This window comes from Pinus tabuliformis, chromosome 1_2 (assembly GCF_031772625.1).
Source record: "Pinus tabuliformis cultivar Carrire ecotype Pingquan chromosome 1_2, CPIR1, whole genome shotgun sequence".
NCBI classification, from domain to species: Eukaryota; Viridiplantae; Streptophyta; class Pinopsida; order Pinales; family Pinaceae; genus Pinus; species Pinus tabuliformis.
The window spans coordinates 1,127,160,530-1,127,168,272 of NC_142298.1; the positions used below are offsets into that span (position 1 = coordinate 1,127,160,530).

Sequence of the window (7,743 nt, forward strand, 5' to 3'; positions counted from 1 at the left end):
CGAACTGTTCCATTAATTTTTAATAGGTCTTGATTCTCCCAAACACAAATTTCAAACATGGCCTTACAGATACACAAAAATTTGGCCATATGCTTTTTCAATATCACCACTATAAACAAATAATAATGTATTAAAAGTTAGCAATTGTCTATGAAGGGATAAGGTACACAAAAAATGACTTCAACTTCATAACATGTAGCAATTGAACTTATAGGACCGTTGGCCTGCAATATAACCTTTATTAGCTCTTCAAGTGTACTAATTTCTGACATCTATTTCTCTTCATCACTGCAGGTTACTGAGAGTGGAAGGCAGGAGCGCCATGTAGTTGCCACTGTTGGTAAATTTTCTGTCATCTGGCCAGAATGGGCTAAAAAGCTGCTATTGCTACAAGATTGTTCCAAAAGATGTATCCATCCCTTACATCCCTGTTCAGAATCATCGTTCAATGGTACCAGAGAAAGAGCTGCTAAATATAGCTGCTAATCTTGCAGCCTGCTATAATTTTATTTATATCTGTTATAATTTTATTTATATCTGTTGCAATGTTTGTTTTTCTTGCTATGTCATCTCATTTTGAACTAAAGGAACAGGTGCTTAGGACATTTTCAGGCTATACAACTCACAGGAGGCTTACAATTAAGGCCCGAGTCATAAGAGATGGAAATCTAAGCACTTCATCAAGTTGGAGGCAACCACATGTTTGAGAGATCCAGAGTCTGCAATGAATTCACAGGATCGAGCAAAAGTATGCTAAATTTAAATGTAAGTACTTGTTTGTTGTTTAGAAAATCTTCGGCAAAATCACATAATCAATCTTTTGTCGACGCGTTTCGAACCAACCAGTGTGGTTCATCGTCAGAATAAATTTTCTCACTGCAAGAGGGGCAGTTGACAGCAAAAATTGTCAATTTTGATACAGATTGGATTGCCATGCAGTACCATATTCTTCTACAGTTCGTTACAGTAAGGTTGGAAAATTGTAAAAGGAAGGTGACTTAGCAAAGGCTTTGATGATGTCAACATCATAAGAAGGCCAACATTTCGCTTTGATGTCTTGGAATAGCCAATCATCAAACATGACCTGTAACAAATTTCAAGTCGAGTTGTTTGATCTGCTTTCATTAGATGCCAGATAGTGGCAGGGCCATTGAATTATGAATATTTTGCCCATATGCACCAAACATAATTTACACGGTGATATAAGAAAAGAATGCACAAGTAATTAAGTGAGTATTAAGTTTGTCCCAATTGTGTCCTGGAAAAACAGCAAAATATGCCTCTGAACAAATTTCAAAAAAAATTAAGCAGCTAGTACAGACCTCCCAAGCCATGGTGAGAACATATCTGTGCCTAATCAGCTCCACACATTACTTATTGCACAAGTGAAAACATACCCTCACCGATATCGCCAACCATTTTGAAATTGAAAACATCAATATTTGGAAATACAGAAGCCCTTACTTTGAACTCCCAAGAGGTTCTTTTAGAAAATTGTAAATAGCGATGGATAAGAGAAATTTGCAAAGGACAAATGAATCTGGAAAATACAAATTTGCAACTCATTGGGATACCTGGTTAACTATGTGGACGAGCCGAAGAGAAAAAGAACCATGTGTGTCATGATTTCATACAATATCTTTCAAATTCGATAAAAAAAACCAAAATATGGCTTCTTATCATTTGTAATCTTGACATTATTGGACATGGCAAATTGATATTGGAATTGGATTTTTGTCCATATCTGCAAATTTCTAAGCAATTGAGAGTTTAAGAATACAGATTAATAGCAGTGTGCAACCCATTGTGAGTGTCTGGAGCATCTTCTAAAGCTGAACATCCAAATGATATGAAAGTCAAGTATGTGAATGTGATGAAAGGCTAAAATGCTGACATGTTTTTGTTGTTTAATGTAGAAGGAATCTTGCCATTTGGGCTCTAGAGCCCAACCTGCTCTCTCTTATTGCAAAACACAGAGCATTTAACCAACGAAAAAGCACAAAGCAGTGGACCATGTACTCGATTATTCTTTGTTCATACCACAGTGAACTGTTCTATCAAGTACGTGAACCCCTGTTGTGGGGTATACTGCTTTCAATTGGAAAACAACTCATCTCAACTACCTGGTTAACCATTCAGAGAACAGAAAATGCACCGTGTTGTGGATGCCTTAAATTTAGTAGACCTTGGTCATACTATCTTATGAAGTATGGCTGTGCTGGCTATCAGATTATTTTAGGATTGTGATTTTGGACACCAAGGTTTAGATTATTTCTTTATTATGGTGGCTGTAATGAATGATTTTATATTCCATTCATTCTTACTGCATTTGGATAAATGCCTTTATTACTTTTTCAATAGGTTGTTGTAAACATCGACCTATCTAAAGTGAGAAACGTTTTTCTTTATAAAAAATGTTGTTGGTTGATTCATAAAACCCAAAACCCAAAACAAAGAGCAGTGGACCACGTAATTGAATACTTTTTGTTCATACAACAGAGAACAGTTCTATTTAAATAAAAAATTCAAACAAATCTCATGAAATTATTCGGAACATACATTCAAATTGGGCTGTAACAAGCACTCGTCGTCCAAATGGATTTTCACATTCAAACTGTTATTAAGAAACTATTTAAATATAAAATTCAAACAAATATCATGAAATTATTCAAACATACATTCAAATTGGTCTGTAACGAGCTCTTGTCGTCCAAATGAAAACTCCACTGCCAAATACATTATCTTATTTAGCTATTACAGAGCTCCCTGTTTCAGATTGATAATGGTTACTCTCTCCCGAACAGGATTTAGAGAAAACAGCGAAACTTCAATTATAAAATATATTTATGATACATAAAATAATCATTGAAAAATATTAAATTAGAATTTTTTATAATCAGGCACTACGATTCCTTATATTAAAATCCCAATGTATTTATCTCAATTTACTCGAAATTTTATCGATGAGAGAACTATAGCCAATTATGGTTTTTTATATATGCGCAGGTTTGGGCTTGTTTGTGCTTACTGCCAAAAGTAATAAGAGTTTGAAATCACATGACAAATAGTCATATGTATATCAACTGAACGTCTAATTCACATCTGGAAATTTTATTATTTCGCGTTACTTCATCTGAATCAGAAATAAATTGAATGCATAAAATAGAGTAGCAACTTGTATGCAGTGTGCACTGAACAACACAAAATTGTATTGTTATTCTCAGTTTAGGGTCACAGATGAGAACAACGATAAATTTGTATGCACGGAACAACAATTTGTATGTATATTCTCAGTTTTGGGTCACAATATGCGGAACAATTTGTATGTATATTCTCAGTTTTGGGTCACAATATGCGGTTAGCTGAGATTCAGAAACTCGTTGAGTAATAATGAGATTAATAACAGCAACAGCAACATATACGCACACAACAATTACCAGATTACTTAAATAGTTGAGGGGAGAATGAGATTTAGTCCATTTATGCACAGAACAACAACATACCTACCCTCATTGGATATGGGTATTAACTTTTTTAGCGTTTCAACAAGCGAGCATTGAACTGTTTATTACAAAAACCAAAAATAATGGGATCTGCATGTGCTGGGCACTTCAAGGCCGCAGGAACATTTCCCAGAGGGATCTTGGTTATATTTTCAAATTCTGGAGGCATTTCTGATCAAATCAGATCCAGGGGTCTGTGATTCTATCTTCTCTGCCAAAAGGCTTCGGTAATGCTCACATATACACATATATATAATCGGATCATGTTAGGAACTGCCATTATCTGATGGATAATATGAATGACACAGAATAGAATCGCAAGACAAGCGGAATATTAGCTCCTCAAAACTTTACATGTCAGGATGGCAATGGAATGTGATTTGTTACAGAAACAACAAACTTGATATACACTTCTTCGGGCAACAACTGGTATTTAGTTTCCAGCTGCACACAAATTTTCATCTCCAACACAAGTTCAAATTCTAAATTCAATTTCTCAACCATGCTCTGATGTTTATTGTGTTTTGCATATACAAGACCATTTTCACCTTATTTGTGTCTTCTAGTTTTTCACAAAATGTGGTGTGGCTTGCTTCCCACATACTGCAAAGGCAGACTCGCTCAAAACGATTTTATATAAAAATGCCATGTGCCTTTTAGGAGGGTGAAATAGTAGTGAATCCTAAAAAACGAACTGCATCTATTTATCCTGAAACAATAGGGCGTGTGGAACTAAAATAGCAATAATTCACATGCCAAACAGATAAATGATTAAATTAGTCAATTTGATATCCTCTCCTCAGTGCACTAATATTTCCAATTTGGGTGAAAACATTCACTATCAACTCCACAACATCATTCATATTTGGACTGCAATATAAAATGCTAATGGGATTTGTGGCTAATTGTGGGTTTGGATAGTAGATTTCCTCATTGTCATACAACAGGAAAACCAGTGTCAGAGTAGTCATTTTTTCAACAACCATCTCTAACAAAATATGAAGTAACAGCCATACTGGGCAAGATGAGTTTTCATATAATTGTAATGCGCTGGCATTGGTCCATGAATATTCTGCGGCATGCTCAACGAAAAGAAATGATTGTGGCAAATAAGATCGCTCCAGTGCCTCGAGCAACAAACAAAATAAAAAATATCACTTTGCAATTTTTCCTTCACTGAACATTGAAACACAGTGATCATCAACATGAAAGAAAAGTGATGCGCAATGAACACAAATGAAATTGCTTCAAAAAAATGTTTCCTAGGTATTCTTGAACATGAATCCTGCTAAAATGTTTCCTAGGTATTCTTGAACATGAATCCTGCTAATACCAGCCGAGAAATCCCCAAAACAAGAAGAATGAGCATTATGAAAATCTAAGACCATTTATGATTATAAGGCCAATACATCTACAATTTGGAGCAGCTGACCAGCCGCAATGGGGCCAATGACTATCTTTCTAGATAAACATTCACCTGAGTCATCTTCTTATGGGTACATCATTGTCTTCCCGTAACTAATCTTAAATCTCTTACATATCTTGGTGAAAACTCCTATTTGCAGAAATCTATCCAACTAAACTCCAAAACAATAAGATTTGTCATTTCCTCCTCAAAGGAGTGCCCAATCACTTTCAAAGATAAGGGCAACCCTTTACACTCCATTAAAACCTCATTTACCAGATATTCAAAACTTTGCGATGTATGAAGCTGATAGAATGCATGATTTTTATGGCCATATCCCTGTCTTTTCACTATCATTTTTCAATATCTTGTATATCTTAATGGAAACTTTGACTTGCTAAAGTCTATCCAACTGGTCTTCCCAATAAGATTTGTCATTTTCTCCACAAAAAAGTGCCCCAACCACTTTCAGAGATAAAGGCAATCCCACACAAACCAGTAAGAAAGCATCCACCCGATATTCAAATATTGCCAGTTTGAACATGCTTGTCGTGGGATGTAACTAAAATTAAGCTACTTGGGAGAATGACATCCTTGATCGACAAAAATGCATTCAACTGATGAGCATGAGCTACATCGTCTAAAACTATAAGAGCGGGGAAAGCTATGAAATGCATTGAAGCATCTCTATGCCTTCATCCGCACGATTTATTTCTAGATCCAACTAAATCAAGCCTTTATGAAACAATGAAAAAGCAGGATCCATAGTAATTTGAAAATCTCCAGTTAAAAAGTTTTCTTACAAGCGTTGTCTTTCCTACTCCACCCAAGCCCATGATCCAGAGACACTGAGCTTTGCCGCCGCAATAACAGAGCTGAAAAGTTCATTTGACTTTCCATCCAAACCAGTTCAATATTTGACCATATTGAAAGGTCTTCTTCCACCACTTCACTTTTCAGGAGGTACCGAACAATCACATCCATAAGCCTTACCCTGTTAACTGGTTGCAGTGAACCAAAGAAACATTATATAGAGTTGTTATGCCTAGAAAAGCAAGGCTTTCCGCCAAAAAACATAACCTAAAGGAATTTAAAGAAATAAAAAGAACTAACCTACATCCATTTTAACCCCCAAAAGATTATTTTATCTTTTATGCCGATTTATTTCGAGGGTTAAACAGGTTTAACAAGTACCTATAGGATTGCTCATCAATACAATTAACACATATCCGTCTTAATCATTAAACCTTTGGACATCCAGAAGTTTAAAGAGCACAATAAATCGGGATTTCAAAGCTCAATACATCAGGGTTTGAGAGGGATCTATACTAATAAGTGTAAATAGAACCTACAAGTAATTCATGAAGAAGTACAGGTTTACCCTATTGCACGCCTTGAGCTCGAAGACCGAGATGAAGGTAGCCCACTGATTCCTCTTATCATGAAGCGAAAATGGCGATATTAACGGAGGAAGTGCTAAATACACATTTTGCAGAGAAGTTATGTTCTTTCCCTCCCGCTATATTCTTGATAGTCCATAAAGATTCGCAATCCAGGAGAAATAAGACGGCCGTGTCCTTCTTGCTGCTGCGGGAATATGCAGTGATGGAGGTGGAGGGGGGTTTTTCCTTCTTGCTGCTGTGGGGATACGCAGTGGAGGTGGAGGCAGGGGTTTTCCCTTTTCCTGCTGTGGGAATATGCAGTTATGGAGTTGGAGGCGGAGGAAACCCCAATCGCAAATTCACGATGCTGTGGGAATATGCAGTGGTGGAGACGGAGGCAGAAGCGGAGGGAGAGGAAACCCTATTCGCAAATTAACGATGGATTGAATGCAAATGGCGAAGGGGATGAGGAATGGAAAGCTTTCGAGATAAGGAGATCATAGAATAACTGTCCACGTGTCAGCACGGGAGACAAAGGAACGACGAAAGTCTGTTCCAAAGGAAGGCCTATCAGCCTAATAAACACTTGTCAATAGTCACTTGCCATGATCAAAAAAAATTTGGGATTCTTTTATCATCCATGTTGTTTATCTTGTTCATGTACATTAGGTCCTTAACCATAGTTGATCTATAAACTATCATGGATATTCCACTAGATAGTCCATCAAAACATATATGTTACTTAAATATAAATCTATACTATGAAGGGTTAACTCCTTTAGATTCGAGATCCCTTATTACCAATTTTGTTGTTTATGTATGCAATAAATTAAATGTGAAAAATAAAGAAAAGTATTCACAATCACTCACAAACCACAATGAATGCCAATTATTTTCTGGAAAACCCTTTCAAAAGAAAATTCATTTGAAAGGTGAATCTACTATGTCCTCTTTTATCTCGAATTGAAATAATGCAAGTGCAAAGGAGAAGACATTATCTATGTAGTTACCTAAGACATGTGGTCCATGGGCTATTACAAAGAGTAAACCCTCTCAATTGTGCTATCTTTGTCTCTATCCACTCTGAGCTACCTAAACTTGACATGTGGCACATATTCTATAAGGTATTGTAAAGTTCAATAGGATACTTAATTTGATCTACCTAATGGAATTTACGTAAGACATTATGTTGCATTGAGTTGTGTACATTATGTTACAGGGCTCCAAAGATAAATAAAGGAATTGTTAATATATATATATATATATATATATATATATATATATATATTAAAACTTAAATAATACTACACCACCTGTAGTTAAGTGGTAAAGGCTCAAATCATTATCTATTTTTGCAGATTTTCTTATATGGCGTGTATAGTGTACTTTTCTTTTTCATAAATTCAACTTTAGTTTTCTTTTTCATAAATAAAAAATTAAAATAAATCTAAAT

At 35.7% G+C, this 7,743-nt stretch overlaps 2 long non-coding RNA genes across 4 annotated transcripts; one reads left to right on the forward strand and one right to left on the reverse strand.

Moving 5' to 3' along the window:
• The first annotated feature begins 142 nt into the window (after window positions 1-142).
• On the forward strand, window positions 143-1,186 carry LOC149210114 (uncharacterized). The gene is made up of 3 exons (XR_016252274.1): window positions 143-451; window positions 613-765; window positions 923-1,186. It is a non-coding gene; the product is annotated as an uncharacterized LOC149210114 (long non-coding RNA).
• Window positions 1,187-4,519: 3,333 nt separating this feature from the next.
• LOC149210115 (uncharacterized) lies at window positions 4,520-6,843 on the reverse strand. Of its 3 annotated transcripts, none has more exons than XR_016252929.1 (3): window positions 6,290-6,773; window positions 4,936-5,909; window positions 4,520-4,630 (listed from the first exon to the last, which is right to left on the reverse strand). It is a non-coding gene; the product is annotated as an uncharacterized LOC149210115 (long non-coding RNA). The 3 variants fall into 3 exon arrangements; XR_016252930.1 differs by having other exon boundaries at window positions 5,712-5,909; window positions 6,290-6,761; XR_016252928.1 differs by lacking the exon at window positions 4,520-4,630 and having other exon boundaries at window positions 4,648-5,909; window positions 6,290-6,843.
• Window positions 6,844-7,743: the final 900 nt, after the last annotated feature.